Genomic DNA, 18319 nt, shown 5'->3' on the forward strand with positions numbered 1-18319 from the left:
ATAAATGCAATAGAGATAAAATACTTGTTATTGTTTTGGGAATCCATGATGGTATGGCAAAATGTTTTACTAGCCTTTTCTGTCCTTTAGTGTCTGTCTCACACTTACTTTAGCAGCTGAAGGAAACCTTAACCTTCTGCACTTCTCACATCAAATCTGGCACACCCTTAATCGGCAATTGGAGCTGACTTACAGCCATATTTCCCAGTAGTTGGCCTTGCCAGTTCCATATCTGAATTTATATGATATACTGTATCTGATCTATTAGATTAACAATGATGGTAGTGGGTACAGTGTTTCATTCCATTTTCATTTCATTACCTACTGTAGCATTTCAAGACATTATAAAATTATACCAAAAACTTCACTAACGTTAGAGCCTTTCAAATGACTATGAACTATCATTTACAAGACTGTTTCAGGAAAAAAATAACTGTTAATATAATGATTTATAACAGTGCTGTTTAATTTGCAGACTCACTTTTTATGCCTCTATATTTTTTTCCAGTCAACTTATCACATCCAAATAATTACTCATGTCAGACATTTCCAGTATGGGCTTTGAAATTCCTGGAATCCAAGTAACTCAGACCTCTAAACTGTAGGCTAGGTTACACAGTAATAGATAATTTTATCACCCTCAAAGATGAGTGGTATGTGCTTCAGAGTGACTGTGACACCTGTCTCTTGTGGTTCTAGGTTCACATCTGGCATAACAGAAGGGGCAGATATTAACAGAAACTGGATCTTATTTGATTGGATGACCCTGAAAATCTGTGCCAAATTATTTACAATCAAAGCTGTATGTCATGCTTGTTTAAAATTCTGAGTAGCAGTTATACTATTTGAAAAAAAGGTGAAAGTCATGTAGAGCATATTTGTGAGAAAAATATAAAATATTGGCAAGATGCTTCCAGAATTTAATTACTGCAATCAAGGGCAATGCAACATAGGTGGCAATATTCTACAAAGTGTGGCATACACATCCTCTAATGTATGATAATGTATCCCCAAAACAGCTGCAATAGATAAAACACTTTCAATCATTGTAAATTAGTAGAAAAAAAGGATTTACACAGGTATTCATTTAAAAATATATTATATAATTTTTACAAATATTCCCCAAAAAACCTTTTAACTCTACTTAAATTTAAGTGATGCCTTACATTGAACAAACTAACTAAAATATCATGAGTAAAATATAACCAAATGAAATAAAAGTTGTATGCTTAAAATGGGGCTGCTAATTAACTTTTCAATATCCAAATCCAAAGCACTATTTTTTAAATTTTATATGAGTACATACTAGCAGTAGAAAATTTCAGCTTTTACTTGAATTTATAACGTAATAGGTTACTGTTACTGTGAGGAACTGCATCAGTACTTGAGCTTCAAACTAACAAATTGAGGCTATCCATTCTGAAAAATAAAATGGAAGTTAAGCACAGCATGTTTTGGCAGTAGACAGTGGTTTTCTACCACCTTTTGAAAGGATGACAAGATAGAGCAGGAATAAAGCAGCGAGTTGGGGCAAGGAAAGCAAAAAAGTACACCTGGATGTATAAGTAAAAGGGAACAATGTGACAGAAATCTAAGGAACAAATTCTACGATGATGGCGGTGCAAAATACAGCAATTTGTGAATTCACAGAATTTAGTCTGTGAATTTAGTGTTAGGAGAATATTGAAAGGAAGGCCTTTTGTGATAGAGAAGTATTTCACACAAAAGATGGCCTTCAACCAGTACATCATTGAAGGATCTCTCACACAAACGAAAAACTGCCTTAGTGATATGAACTCCAGGAGGAAGACCCACACCTGAAATTTGACTTGTCCTTCACTTGTTACCCAACACCTTATTTATTCCCAAACCTGTCAAACAATACTTCTCCATTTACAAACTGGCCCATCAACTAGAATCTTTTTCAATCAATGGGCCCTCAGACCAATGGGCAATAGCTAAGAAAAATGTCTTCTCTGTTGGTTAAGTTCACATCACATGTCCAGCTTAAACTGCAGAATATACTGTACCTGGGGTTAAACTGTGGTGTACCAGGTGCTTTCATAAGATTTTTTGAGAGCTTAATGGTATAAGATGGAAAATGTACTTTTCTTCACATTTTAACATTGTGAATTGTAGATAATAGAGCCATGATACTGAAAATAAATAAAAAAATATATTTTGAAAGGATTTAAGCAAAATTAAAAGCCTTTTATAAATGCAGAATAAATTATGTATCAATTCACTGCATTCATGCACAACGTAAGTGTTAATTTTGTACATTAGGTACAGCAATTCAGGGACCCATGCTCACTCATTTTGTGTTCACAGAATAACATTGATCTGACTCAAATGTCATTTATTGACATTTTAGAATAAAGGACGGAACCAGTTACAGAACAAAAGGTTTTTTGTTATACTGTACATTGGAAAAAGAAAAACCTAAACTTCAAAGATGTAAAATATTAAAAATGAAAGGATTAAATAATTTTAATGTAAACATATAGTAATTACAACTATAATCTTGTTTTGTGTAAATTACATAAACAGTGCATACTGTATATCATATAATGTAGTGACTGGACATCCCAAAGCTTTTTATTTTATGTATTAATATCTTTATATTATTAGTGTTTATCTTCCACAAACACTACATTTTTAATTTGCCACTTTTAAGTCAGATATTCTTAACTATCCAGTGATAGCAAGGGTTTCACCACAGTTAGATTTGAAGCAAAACTTGTACATAAATAGATCACAATTGCTATCAAAAGGATCTTTGCACGGAAATTTGCTGATTTTATTATAACGTCAGCAGCATAGGTATAAACAGTAATAAAGTATGTAGTCATACAATATGTGTTATATTTCACACACAAAAATGAATACTACACATGTCTGCTAGTGATTTCTTTTTAGCAGAGTTCCCTCAAGTATAATAGAATAAGGGTTAATTGCTTGTGAGAATAAGAACAGGATTAGTAATGCTCTGAAGGCATTTTAAATGCATGGGTTGCTCTTTACTGATTTTTAGCAACCAGAAAATTGGAAGGCACACACAAAATAATTTGCTTGGTGAATGTGTGCAACTCTAGTTGTTTAATCAGCTTAAAGAGTTTAGAACAACCTTTTTATCTCTGGATAGCAAAAAAAATATCCTTATTCCTGAATTTTAGAATAATCCTATATAGGACAGAATTGTAGTGGATGGTTTTTAGGGTAAAATAAGATATAACTCCTTTTTATGCAGCGATTCAAATCTGGTATCAAAGTTGTGCATAAAAACATCCCAGCACACCAAAAACAAAAGCTGTTGAAAACAGATTGAATTGTCTTTGTTACAAGAATGCTGATCTAGTCTAACAACAAACAACTGCTATATTTAATTAATTTGTGTTTTCTTTAGTAGCCCAGTTTTATTGTGTTATAGTGTTGTAAGCTGTATTAACCCTGACAGTACATTGCATTAAAATGAGCTACCACTATGAGAAGCTGATAGCAGTGGAGCATACGAAGTGGTCAGTGCTGAGGTACAAGAATATATTTTCCTGATATGAAACTCCTTTTTTTCACCATCTGCTTTACTTTTAATGAACTATATATAAAGGTAGGATTAATAATTTAACAATATTATGTTGTGCCTAAACATAAATATAAAAAACATGAATCAATAATATTTTATGAACCAATAATTAATTAAGAAAAAGGATTAACTTCAGTAAAGTACTAAAAACATTTTTATGCTTAAAAAAATATTTTACTTACATACAGTATACTGTATGCTACAGTACTTGGACTATTTGCTCTTGTGCTTTTTGATACTGCAAAACACATTGATGGAATTACAGTATGCTCATTTACAAAACTAATACTTAGAAAATTGAGAAAATATAGTGACACAGGTCAAAGGCAGTCATCATAATTATTAACCCTAATAAGGTTTCTTTATAACTTTATAACATTATCTGTACAAACTCAAAAAAGAGATGCTGTGAAGATGTCATTAATTATTAATAAGTATTGCGATTGAACAACAGTTAATTATTATTCAAACCCATAGCCCATTGAAACTGAATGCTTTTACACACCAAAACCTGGAAGGGTGTTCTTTTGTATTTATTTATTAGTTCCTTGTTGATGAAAAAAAAAGCTTAGAGCTGATATTTTGATATTTAATGTCACATCCATATATACATGCAAATTGATTTTTGTTCCAGAAAACAACACTAATGAAGATTAACTCAAAACATTTCTTAATTTGAAAGAAGTACATATAGTATAGAATATGTATAGAACACATATTTATATCAAGTGTATATAGAAAATATAATTCACATATTTGTAACACTGCTATTAAATAAGTAAAAAATGGTTCACATAAAAATCCTAGACTTCAAATTCTCCCATTTGTTTTCTACTCCTTTGCTACATAGATTGAAGCAGGCTAAGCACTAGCTGAGTTTTTATTTAATCAATTGTTACATTAAAAATTAAACTTTTACATTTTATCCTGCCTTTTGAATGATTGTTCAACTTTTCTGGCAAAGTGATATTTCTCTTTGAATACTTATTATCATCTGTGGATGGCAATGTCTGTGGTCAGAAGCTAACTATATGTTTGTTTGATATAACAAAGATTAATTAAAATATAGGACATAAATTCAAACTACGGTTATGACTGTTACATCTGTGTTAGAATTAGTTGGAATTAACTATACAAATAGGCTTTTGTGAAATTTATAATCTACATATTTTGTATGACCTTCAATAGATATAGAGAAGTTTCAGTGTGAGATTGTATAATCTTGAGAGTGTGTATGCCTGTGTATTAGAAAGGTTAATTGAAAATGTTTCACTTCTCATAGCGAAAAATAGTCAGACCCTCATATAAAACCATGAAAATGATCTGTTTAACTCAAGTCAGTTTTCAAAGTCTTCGCCACTGAATATTAAAACTTCAGAAACTGTTATGCTATTCTGCACAGATGGTTACATTTGAAAGGAGACTCCAAACTTGATATGTATAGGAATGTCTTCAGATCTTGTAAGAAGTTGCTCGGTTCACAGTGCAGCAGATTCCACTGTAACAGCTTGGGTAGAGTTCTGATATACCGCAACAGGCTTCAACAAAGCAAGTCATTCTGTAATTTTATTAACCATCCGTTGTACATCATTTGTATACAGAATAACATTGTCTTCTTGAGTTTTATGTACCATCTGTGAAGAAATTAACAAAAAAATTAAAAGTTTTATATAGTGGAAAATAAAAGTAAATAAATTTAAACTATTGGAATTTACTGTATTCATATTTTAATTTTCTTAGTTTTTTTTCTTCTTCTGTGCTTACTTTCTAATGAGTAAATACTGTATGACAGCCATAATACTCAACCTTATATCAGGAACATTTTCCCTACCTCAGAGAAGTGTGATTTGAGAAAATCAATATACTGTATATACTGCAATATAGATACATTACAGACAAGGAACATTGGTGAGGGATGTAATTTGACTTATGTTTTGAAAGTGATCACATTTATTACCATTCATCTGATGCTGAAATGTCTTTTTTCTCCATTTATTCTCAACTTCTGTTTCTACACTTCCAGATCAAGCCATAACATTCATAAATCTCAAAATGGTGCCATAAAAAGTATATTAATTTTTTATAAGAAAATAAAATATGAAAAATTGATCAATTATCTACTGAAAAAGCAATCGAGAGGGACAGGATAGTCAACTGTTCTTTAGAAACCAAAATTTAAAAAAAAACCCTTGAGTGTTAAGTATATAGTATATAGTTAAGAATAGTCATTTTGCAAATGAGATGGTATGCCCTAAAAAATGTTTCAAGAATAAAACTAATCCTCCCTAACTGCAATGCTTTGTCAGTAGGAAATAAGTACTTTCTCAGAAATATTCAGCAAAATAAAGTTACTTTTTACTGATTTTATGGGTTAAAGTCACTCCAGTAACATATACAGCAGTAATCATTAATGTGTTATGCAAACTTTCTGTAAACTTTCTTGATGTTATCTGTGGACTGTGCAGTGTAATCTACTGAGGATATAGTAAGTTTAAGTGCAGATAATAATTAATTAAAAAAATAAAAGGGACAGGCACAGAATATTCCCTGTGGCAAAAGAAAGCTTATAGTATTTCATCAGCACCTATTTTTCATAACCATAAGTAAGTTATTTATTACTGTCCAATTAAATTTTTACCTTGCTATGAATATTGTATAAAAAAAAGTTAAATGTGTCTAGGATTATCATCAGATAAAAGGCAAAAAATGGAGGCCTTGATTTTGCTTTATTTCGCATTCAAGTGGGGCTTGCATCAGAAATATTCAGTGCAGGTCATGAATAATACAGCTATTCATATACAGCAGAAGAGGAAAACATTATTATACATGTTTGATTTTCTACATGTATCATTAAAAACAGACAATTATTATGGAACATTTAGTTTGTGAAATATTTGTGCATGAAAAATGTTTTATATTTCAGCTTTAGGGAGAACCAAAGTGTTATCAATGTATTTTATTTTTCTGAAATATTACTTGCCAAGCTGCATAATGCTTTTACTGCTGACAATCTACATAAGTAAAAGACAAAGCAGTGTTGTATTGAGAGGTTTGTGACAATAGGAATGAAGTCACATTCACAAGAAGGGTAATAGCCTTAAGTTATTGAGTTTAGGCATACAATATAGATTTTCTGTTATAGAGAATGGCAAATGCATTGTTTTGAGTAATAGTAAATTGTGCTTCAGCCTTATTCAGAACAAACTGTAACTTTCCTTTGTTTTAAAATTACAACCTTGAGGTTATTTTAATTTGTGAAGAACATTTCTGTATTCTGTGATAGATTTAAGATATTCTTAGACCACAGTTTTAAGGATTAGTACAGGCACTACTATACACTTTATTATATTTTCTTCATAAATTAAGATAACTTTGAAGATAATAAAATGAATTAGAGGAAGCATCTAAAAGTGGTGATGTAAGGCTGAACATTGTTTGGCAGCACAATCAACAGGTACTTTAGTCAGCAGTAGGCTTTTATCAATCATTTCCTATGAAATAATTTTGCTAGAACTTGTTATGCGCTGTTTTGACATACATAGCTTTCATCAGGACATACACAGTAAACTGTTTTTCAATGGATGTAAAGGATAAAAAACAATCAGAACTTAATAAGAATAAAGTATTGTACATAAGACATCTCCATTTAAACTCACTTGTATTTTGTTTAAATGATAATGGTGGTGGTGGGGGTTGGAGTAAAGGTAATAACTGAGTGAAAAAATCTGATAGCTGCTTTATTCATCTGTTCATATACACTCAATGTAATTTTGCAGGGAAAAGTGCATGGAAGCTGTTATGAAATTAAAGAAACTGAAACTCTTACCCTTTAAATAGCATAAGTGATTCCTGAAATCATTTGCAGGTCATGTTTTAAAATGACTTAGTAACATTTTCACCACCTGCATTTTTTGTGCTGCTAAAATATATGTTTTGCAAGTACAGTAAAGATGCATAAAGATTTTAGACGATTTTTTCTATAACCTGAATCATACTGTAAAAAATATTGGAATGTTGCTATGCAAAAATTTCTGTTACTTTCTTCGAACAAGGGAAAACAAAATTATTGTAGATAAGTCAAGAAAAAAAAGAGAATCATTAGTTATATGACAGAGCATTGAGGATTCAATTTATGGATAGAAAACAGCTGTACTACAAGGTAAAATGTATATATTAATTTACACTGAATGTGATAAAATAAACTTGACTCACTGAATGCTAAATTGTGTGTCTTTATTTTATTGAATAAGCAACCGGTTTATTTTACTACTCAGATATGTTCAGATTAAAGAATTGTGCTCAATTTCAGTTTCTTTTAAGTGATGTGAAGGGGATGTTTAAAGCTTTCATAGTTCTTGACTTTCACTTGTCAATCATACTCTTTTTTGTCAAGTTTTAAGGAACAAACAATAATATCAACCCTTTCTCAATGTGCAAGCAATTATTTTGTTGAACAGTGCGTAAAGGTACGCAGGGCAGAATATTCCGACTCCTCCATTTCAGTACTTTAGTCAACTACTTTCTGCTTCCCTGCTATTAACCTCAAGATCTGAATTTGTTGTGTGATGCTGCAATCTTTTCTGAATCTATGTTTCTCTTCCACATGTGAAAAGGTTCTATGTATGATTTCAGACTTCATAGAATCACTGACATGCATGCTTTACAACTGACTATGATGTAGTTCAGTAATTTCAGCATTCTAGTCAATTTCCTTTCTTTGAAATCATCAGGATAATATACTTAGCACATTCCCCTGAAACGTGCTCTTCTTTCCAAACAAAACGGAATATTCTGTGACTTTTACATGTTGGTGAATTTCCACCCGCAAGCAATATTTCAATTGTGATGCCTGTTGGCCTGGAAGTTTTGTTTACTTAACTTACCCCTTACTGCATCTTCTGTCAATATTTCGTCTTCCTCCTCAACCTTCAGGTGTGATGGAGGTGTATTTTTTTTCAGCCCTTTTATCTTTTGTTCCTTCTAGTTATCCTTGTAAAGAAAGATACAATACTCTAATTAACATATTATTTTGTCTTTTCTGTTGCATTTTTTATGTCTTTTGTTTGTGTGTTGATACCTGTATCACTCCATCTTGCTTTTCAGTAGTTTTTGCTTTCCTATGCTCCAAAGTGTCCAGATACAAACATTTTTACACTGTTTAGCTTGCTGAAATTTAGTTCCAGTTACTAGTACAGTATATCAACCTTGCCCTGGGTTTTTAACTGTGGTCATGGACCTTGTCTGACCTGGTAAAGTCCAGGCTGGGATCTTCTTGCTGGGGATTACATTGATTAATTTCAGTTTTTATTTTTATTTTATATGCATGAGTATCTGCAGACCTTCATCCAACCCTACTCCTTTATTTGTACAGTCTTTTAATGACTTTTCATTATTATTTGAAACACAAGTCTGGAACATCACAAGACTGAGTTTTCCATCTGTTAATTGTTGTTTATTAAACAAATTTGTTTGCCTGCATGAAGCTCTGAAACTAGGTACCATAATAAAAGGTTTTATTATGTTTAGAGTTTTGCAGCCTATGAACTGCATTCCTGTGAAAGTTTGAGTGTACTTTAAACCTCTTCTATTCACATGTAACACTGAATGATTTAGCTCCAGATTAACAGAAGGACTTATTACATGTGAATAGATCTTATCCTTAAACCTGTTGATTCTAGGCTTCTAACACAGCGAAAGATCATGCTCTTCATCTATGGAATGTGAAAAACCAGTAAAGACTTGATATATTTTTAAAACTGTCATAAAGATAAGACTTTTTTCCTAAAGTTTGTTCTAAACTTATTGTGGTAGTGCTTCTTTCACCACTTTCATTTTGTTTCTGTTGAATATTGTGTACTAATACATGTTAGTATTAATGTCAGTAATGCACTGTAGCAGCGCATAACAATGACATCAAAGTAATGTTCTTGCATTTATTCTCTGTAGCAGACAAATCATGGACAAAAATAAATTGATTTTAAAGAATCTCAATATCTCAATTATTCACCATAAAATAAAGTTAAAATCAAAACTGACTCATGTGAACACTGAATTATTTTGAGCATCCTTATTCCAGTCATACAGGATCCTGACAGAGCTCTCTCATGCATTTAGCATAGCTTAGAGAACTCATGCTTTGATGTTGCTTCATTAAGTAGTCTCTTCTAACAGGTGCTTAACTTTGAAATGTCCATTATAAAACATTTATTTGTTTGCAATGCTTGTAACTGTTTATTATGGATTGGTCTATCATACAGGACATATGGCTTAGACAATTGAATAAAGCATACAGTTTACACTTATAGCGTGAAACATACACATACTTGCATTTTTTTCCCCAATTAACTTTCAGTTATATTGTATCAGTTGGATGAATAGATTTGGAGCCAACCATACTATATTTACAATAGGAACAAGTAATAGGTTTATATAACCTTTTTTATCAACAGGTTAGTAGAGTTGCCATGGGCACCAGAATGGGACCCAGCTATGCCAATATTTTTGTCGGCTGGGTAGAAGAACGCTTCTTTGCTTCCCACATGTCACGACTGCCAACCTGCCCAGACCAGCCCAAAAGAGAGCTAACCAGTGCCAGCAGAGGGCCGATAATTACAAGCGCCGCCACACGTGTTAACTCAGCACCACACATTCTACCGGGCGGCAGGAAGCAGTATTTAAGCCATTCAAACTCGCTTCTTGCTGCTTGGTATTGAGTTTACTCTTTGAGAGCTCTACCTGGCGCTTATTATGAACCTCACATTCTTCTGGATACTGGATTCCCCTTTTGCCTCTCGACCTTGGACCTCACCTTTCGATTCGGATTGTTTGCCTCTATTTGTACTTACTGGATTTCGAACCACCTTTCTCCTTTTCGACCACAATCTCACCTGACGTTCCGGATTGTTCGCCTGCCTCGACATGTACCAACTCCTGTGTCTGCACAGGATCCACATATCTCTTCATTAGAGAATCCTTACACTACACTGGCTATGTCCCTGACCTCTACAAGCGATACATTGATAATAATAATAATAATTAATAATTGCTTAAACTTATATAGCGCTTTTCTGGACACTCCACTCAAAGCGCTTTACAGGTAATGGGGACTCCCCTCCACCACCACCAATGTGCAGCATCTACCTGGATGATGCGACGGCAGCCATAGTGCGCCAGAACGCTCACCACACATCAGCTATCAGTGGGGAGGAGAGCAGAGTAATGTAGCCAATTCATAGAGGGGGATTATTAGGAGGCCATGATTGGTAAGGGACAATGGGAAATTTGGCCAAGACGCCGGGGTTACACCCCTACTCTTTTTGAGAAACGCCCTGGGATTTTTAACCACCACAGAGAGTCAGGACCTCGGTTTTACGTCTCATCCGAAGGACGGTGCCTGTTTACAGTATAGTGTCCCCATCACTATACTGGGGCATTAGGACCCACATGGACCGCAGGGTGAGCGCCCCCCCTGCTGGCCCCAATGATGACTGCGTCGGTGCCGCCACATGATCTAACAACCATCTTAAGCACTTTCTGCATCATTTCACCAACTTCCAACTTTCCCTCAAATATACAGTTAACACATCTTCCACTACTCTTCCATTTCTAGACATTAACTACACTGACCCTCTACTTCCATCTATTACAAACCCACAGATTCACACAGCTATCTCCTGTATAGCTAATTTCACCCCAAACACACTAAAAACTCTATCCCATATGTGATACTAGATCTTGTTTATTAGGACAGCACTGCTAGAGCACCACAACTTTGTAACACTCATTTTTCCATACTGTAGCTTGAGTCTTTGTGTAAGCTGTAAGTTCTTTTTACTTCTTAATGAAACATTTGAAATACTTTAATTTTGTAAACTTAACACGCATTCTGTACAGAAATGCGTTCTCTCTCTCACTCTGTCTCTCTCTGTTGGTGTGCTGGAGGGGATGGGTGCTGTGCTGGCTGTGCCGAAAAATAAAGCGCCATTTTTCATTCAAAGACTCAATGTGTCTGTACTCGCCGAACCTGAAAATACCACAATATTATAAATGCCCTTAGGCTGGGCAAACCATTTTTTAAAAGAAATCAAATATAAGAAATAATGATGTGTTCCTGCTTAACTTAGACATTGCATGATTTTAAAAGCGCTGCTAGCTAATGTTACCTGTGGCTGTGTTTCTGCGTTGCACAGCAACGAGAGACTATATTCTCTGGCGGAGGAACGTAAACAGCTTACTTTTCGTGTTAAATATTTTTTTAAATAAAATTCATTCTATACAGCAATTGATTTCTTTTTTAAAAATTAAAAATATTGTTTGCCCAGCCTACTGGTAGTGGGATCCTACAGATCATTTGAGCTACAGACCATAAAAAAAACAGTATTCACTATTTTCTGTGTCTTTTCTCACCTGCTGCGATTTGGGCACAGAAGGGTTAAAAAGAGATCAGACAGGCAGAGGGAAGGGGGAGGGGTTAAAGCAGTTAGAAAGTAGGTGGATTTACACCTGTGAAAAGCGTTCCAATTTTAATGCGATATGGAAGATATTATTCATAATAAATTATCTTGGACGGTCTGTAAACTGAACATTTATAGAGGAGACACGTTGTGTATCGCCTCTTTTTACACTTGGAAGAACATTCCAATGTTAATGCGACATTAAAGATATTATTAATAATTCAGGAGTTAATAAAACATTAACTCCTGAATACCAACAAATTCAATATAGTGTCGATAATATTTGCTATTTTAGTTTTTCAAAAAAATGTTTATTTGTTAAAAGGAAACTCATGGCAACAGCTGGATCCGAATGCTGGATCTCAGGCTTATAAGACACACACTTAAGCCATCATGCCACAGACGTAATCATGTGGGAAGGAATGAAACAGAAGCACACATATCCATAGAAAGTGTATGATACTACTATTTGAGCTACAGTACATTAATATAATTATATTGTTATTAATTTCTTTGGATACGCCATTCCATATTGAATTCCCTATTAATCAAATTCTAAAAGTATGCTTTTGTTTACTCCGATAACGAACGGAGGTTAAAAAGGTGCAGAAAAGGTTAAAACATTAGCACTTTTCACAAATTATATTAACTTAATATGGTCAGAAAGAGCACGTAAAAACGTTTCCAAAATAACCTAATGTAAGACTTTGATGCTTAAAATATTAAGGAAGAAAGTGGAATACTGGTGTGTATTTTTTCTTTAAACTACCAATACCAGCCATATAGAGTTTACATAATATGTTTATTTTCCTAAATTAATATGGTTTATGGTGGTGTATCATGGTGTTACTTTTTGTCAATGAAAAAATAAAGTATTTTCCTTGACAAAGACAGTTACAAAGAAAGTGGACCATGGTAATAGTTTGAGCCTACAGCCTGTCCAAGGTCATTCATTATTAATACTAGTAGTAATATCTTCCGTAAAGACTTTGAGGCATACAATATTTCTACATAATTAAAATATTTATGATAAAAGAGGTAGGTTGTGTACTTTTGTCCAACTCAGCAATCTTACTTTTATAAAATATACTGACTTTTTAAAGTTTATTGATTAATATGCTGTAATACACAGTTTAAAATGATTAAAAGTCTAAACAGTATTCAACTTAAATTTTTAATTGGAAAAAGATTGTCCTTCAGCAGTGACTGGAGTTTGAAACCATGTGTTTTCTGGAGACAGCTCAAACACTGTACATTAGCTCCACCTGGTGGTGATTCTGGATAGTATATCAGAACTGCAGTATAATGCTATGACGCATTATGAAGTGTTGTGATGCGACACGCCCATCGCGTTTTACCACAGTGTACCTTGCTCGTTTTGAATGGCTGCATCTGTACATCAGAAAGAGAACAGAAACTAAAATTATCCTGCAGCTACGATCACACCTTCCCCCTTCTCTTGTTCCCTGCTCTCCTCCTCTCTCCCAGCTTTTGTTCTCCCACTACATTGCCTTTGCTTACTGCCCTGTCTTTCTCACACCTGAAGAAGGCTCCATGGCCGAAATGTTGTGTTTTCTCTCTTCTCTTTTCAGCATGGAATAAACCTATTACTTGTTCCTTTGCAGCCTAAGCATGCTGATACAGCTACCCACCTGAACTACAGTATATATAAAATAGTTCAGGTGGGTAGCTGCGTCAGCATGCGTAGGCTGCAAAGGAACAAGTAATAGGTTTATTCCATGCTGAAAAAAAGAAGAAAGAGAACACAACATTTCGGCCATGGAGCCTTCTTCAGGTGAAGAAAGCCACACCTGAAGAAGGCTCCACACCTGAAGAGCCTTCTTAAGAAGAATAGGCCACACCTGAAGAAGGCTCCACGGCCGAAACGATATTTTCTCTTTTTTCTATTTTCAGCATGGAATAAACGTATTATTTGTTCCTTTATATACAATAGTTGTCATTCAAGCAGTTTATGTTTTCTAAAGAGTATTTGATATTTTAGTGTAAAGGTTCCAAACAGTTATCTGATGTGCACATTGTATTCTTTCATATGTACCCTCTATTATGTTCTAAATTTATAATTTTTAAATCCAATAAGGAATGGCTTATACAGGAAGTAATTAAGAGTTAGGTTAGGTCTTATAGGAATGAATAGTTTGTGCTGTAGTTTAAGAAGGAACCAAAGACAAATGCTTAATCTGGAAAATCACAATGTAAAAATGCTAGTGATACATAATGTCACTAATGATTATTATGCTGTTCTCATAATGTAACAATGTGCTATGTATTTAATTTTTTAGCAAGTTTGTATGACTTAATTATGGAGATTTAGAAAACATCAGAATAATAATAATGAATGAAAAGACATATTACAACATTTCTCCTCTGTAAATTATCTATTGTTTATTTCAAAGTATAATTAAGTGTGTATGGTAGAGTGGTAATGGGGAAGAGTGAATAAGACGTGTAAAGAAAGACAATTTTTTTTTTATTTGTATGCTAAATAAAGCAATTCCGTGTAACTTAAATGCATTCTACTAAACAGATGACATTACATGGTAAAACTGTTAATAACGTATGTTGCCATAACATGTACACTCCATTCTAGATATTTTATGTTGCAAGACACTTTTTCATTGACCAGCAAGATAAATACAAAAATTTTCCCTCTTCATTTTAAAGCAGTTGTATCACAGCAGATGGCAAAGGAGGTCAGAGGAATCTGACCCATAACATTGATTAAACTTCAAAAAATATCTATAGAGTTAGACACCTCTTTAAACCTTCTGGTATGGTGTTATATAGCTGTTCTGTTTAACTTATTGTGTTATGTATAACATTAGGCTGCGTTTTGCAAATAAGTTAATATGTATGCAGTTTTAAATATTCATATATGATCATGTCTTACTTTAAATTAAAATTGATTTCAAGGTCAACTGGAAAATGCAAGACAGTTTGAGCCTGAAATAGTAACAACATTTAAAATATACACATTTTTATGAATTATTAAGCATCATTAATTTGTTTGTACTGTTACAACACTAAAAGTCACAGAGAAGCAAAAAGGGAGTTCTCAATGCAGACATTAATCTCAATGTTTAACAAAAAAGGAGATGTTATATATTTCACAATAGATACCTTTTTAAATTAGTCCTGTAGCAAGACAAGATGTTTTATGTTCATATGTTCATCCACAAGCCACTTATCAATGGTCAACAGAACCTCAAGAAAACATCCCAAAAAGCTGGAACTAGCACATTTGATAGGAATGTGTGTATCATTCAGTTTCACAGTTACCTTGTCCTTGGGCTTGACTCAAGAACAGTAAATGCCATCATTCATACTTGTGGTAGAGTTTTTAACGAAGAACTGCCTGTGGTCGTCCAAGTGGTAAGATTGCTGGTGTCCTGTTCTTGTTTGAAGATTCTAATGAGAGCTAAATGAGTCATAATATTGACTCATACTTTTAGTCCATGAAATGGATGGCAGTATTTGCTTGTATGTTGGTTAGCAACACCTTAACAGCATAATAAAGGAACCTACAGTATCTAGATCATTTATATAAATTATAAAAACAAGGGGTCCTTGAACTGATCCCTGCATTATTCCACTAATTAGTTAATCCCAATTTGTATTATTTGCAAAGGTGATTTGACTGATTGAGGGTTAGGATGCTCCAGCATAAAGGGAAAATGGGAACAAAACTACATGAAGAAAGCAGCAGCAGTCCAGGGGTTGCTAGCTGTCTAGATAGATAATACTTTATTAATCCCGTATGAAAATAGTGACCAAAGAGAGAGACTGACACAGTGAAGTGAGTCAGACTGTTCAACACAGCCTGCCGACCGAAATCTGGAACCCCTGTCTCCAAGAAGGGCCTGTTTACCGAGCCCCCAGCAGGACAGGTCTGGGAGGCAGTCCTCCAGGTATCCATGGCAGCAGGCCAGCAAACTACCTGGTCAATACGCAGGAAAGATAAGAAGTATCCTCGGAATGCAGCTGTGTTGATCCCAGGGACTTCACTGAGACGAGGGTCTCGCTGAGCTGGGATCAGATACCCAGGTGTCCTCTGGACTCAACGGGGAAGTCATCTGCAAGAAAGGGAGGCAAGGACCCGTCCTAATGTCCCTGTCAACTCTCAGAGTCCTGAGTCAGCACAGCTGCCAGGAGCAGTCCCAGTCAGAGCCCAGAAACAAGAATTCCTTAGGGAAACTAGGTTAACAGGGGAATACTTTCCAGACAGGGCGGACACAGGATACCTGGCTTCCCAAGACAGAATAGAAGGCTCTGCGGGAACACTGAGAGGAGACTGGAAACACAGGGAGAACAGGACAGAGCAGAACTCAGACGGACCAAGAAGCAGGAATGTGAGGAAAGGGAAAGAGCCCTGAACCAAGGAATGAAGCCTATGAAGCCTCCCCGAAGAGGAGCCAGAATGGTGGCCAGAAAAAGACAGGAAACAGAAAAGGTGGAAAGGGACAGGGCAAACCAGGAATCAGAAGTGGCTGTACAGACAGAGCCTCTGTACAGTCCAGTTGGCAAGGTTGCCGTGACCAGGAGAAGAGGTCCAGGCAGGCTGCAGGGATCTGGAGAACAGGGTCTGGGCTGGCCGGGGGAATCAGGAGAACAGGGTCCAGGCAGGCCGCGGGAACAGGGCGAGAAGATACTGCAGTAATCTGATCAGACTGCGATCAGACTCGGATCAGACTGTCTCAGCAACAAGAAGCGGGTGGTCAGCGTCTAGCCCGGGGTCTCTACCCTGGCAAGAGAGCCCATCACAGATTTGAGCAGCCTTGGCTATGGAGCGGAATCCCAAGCCGGGCTTCCAGTGCAGAACAGAACATTCAACTTTGGAGTGCTATGCTAGCGTCGAGAACCTCAAGCAGGAATGCAGATGAGTTTCGGGACCCAGGGTGAGATGACCACCTGGTGAGGCTGACTACTGGAAAATTAGAATGAGACCAGAACAGACTGGACCGGTAGAAAATAATGCTGGAACAAAGGAAAAATAAGTGCAGATGGGAAAACAGAACAGAAGTTAAAAGACAATGACAGAGATATGTTGAAGTGGGGCTCTGGTTTTAACTACTGAGAGGTTAATTACGGGAAAAAACACAGATCACCTTAAGTGAATGTGAATTACTCAATGAACCCTAGAAATCCATGAGGCCTTGTGAAAATTAGATGGGTTCTCCAGGGCAACTGCTAGGCAAGAGACGCTGTGCAGGATGCAATCGTAACAGTAATTTGCTGGATTAATAATTCTTCCAAAAAACTGACAAAAGAAAAAAATTGTTAAGCCTATATTGGAAAACTAAGTACTGTTTATGACTTGAAACAAATCTTGCTGAGAATATTCTTTTTTGATAATTTCAGAAGATTCAGAATGGACAAGTAAATCATTACTATGCTGACGGCCCTGCATCATGGGAACTGTGTAGAAACCAGACAACAAAACAAGATGCATCAATAAAAAGTGCACATTTAAGATTAAAAAAATGTCACATATATTTTCATGAAGGTACTAAAGAATATCTACTAAAATAAGTGAATGACAGAGATAAGACTATGCATTTTATTTTAAAAATGAAAAAAAAACCTTTTGATTGAAAAAAATAAGGTCAGTTTAATGAAGATTTGAGAGACAATGTCTGTAACTTGGCATTTTATCTTGATTTTTACAACAATAGCAAGTAAGATTATGGCCATGAATCATTGAAATTCTAGGGTGTGGAACTCGCCTGTGCAATGTTTTACAGAGTTGACCAGGGACTTTTTTAGGGTCTCCCAGAAGATATTACCAAGCTGTGTGATCATCAATTTTAATTAATTCTGCCTCTTTATATCTGGCTGTTCTTTTTGAAAGATCGCTATCTATGTCAGAAACCATGCTAAGATAATTAAGAGCAAAAGTGCAGGATGCTGATAGCACCAGTAACCAATTTGCTTACCAGGACCTGACATCTAACAGGAGGAAAAATAAGCATTTTAGTTAAGGATATGAAGGACTTTGAAGTTTTATGCAGACACAATATAAATAATGTAAAATGATAGACAAGGAAAATTCCACATCAAACTTTTTGTCATTTTGTTACATCTAGAAAAAATGTGCATTTCACTGTCAATTTCTGTCTTTTTATCCAGAAATGTATCCAGAGAATTAGTTTCCTTTTTTGATTTTTGTAATACTTCCAGCAATTTACAAAGACACATGAACATACAGCTCTGTGTTCTGTCCTAGATGACAGAGATATCCTCCAACTGCTTTTAGTGTATTGACATA

The sequence above is a fragment of the Lepisosteus oculatus genome, chromosome 6, assembly GCF_040954835.1.
Source record: "Lepisosteus oculatus isolate fLepOcu1 chromosome 6, fLepOcu1.hap2, whole genome shotgun sequence".
Taxonomy (NCBI): domain Eukaryota; kingdom Metazoa; phylum Chordata; class Actinopteri; order Semionotiformes; family Lepisosteidae; genus Lepisosteus; species Lepisosteus oculatus.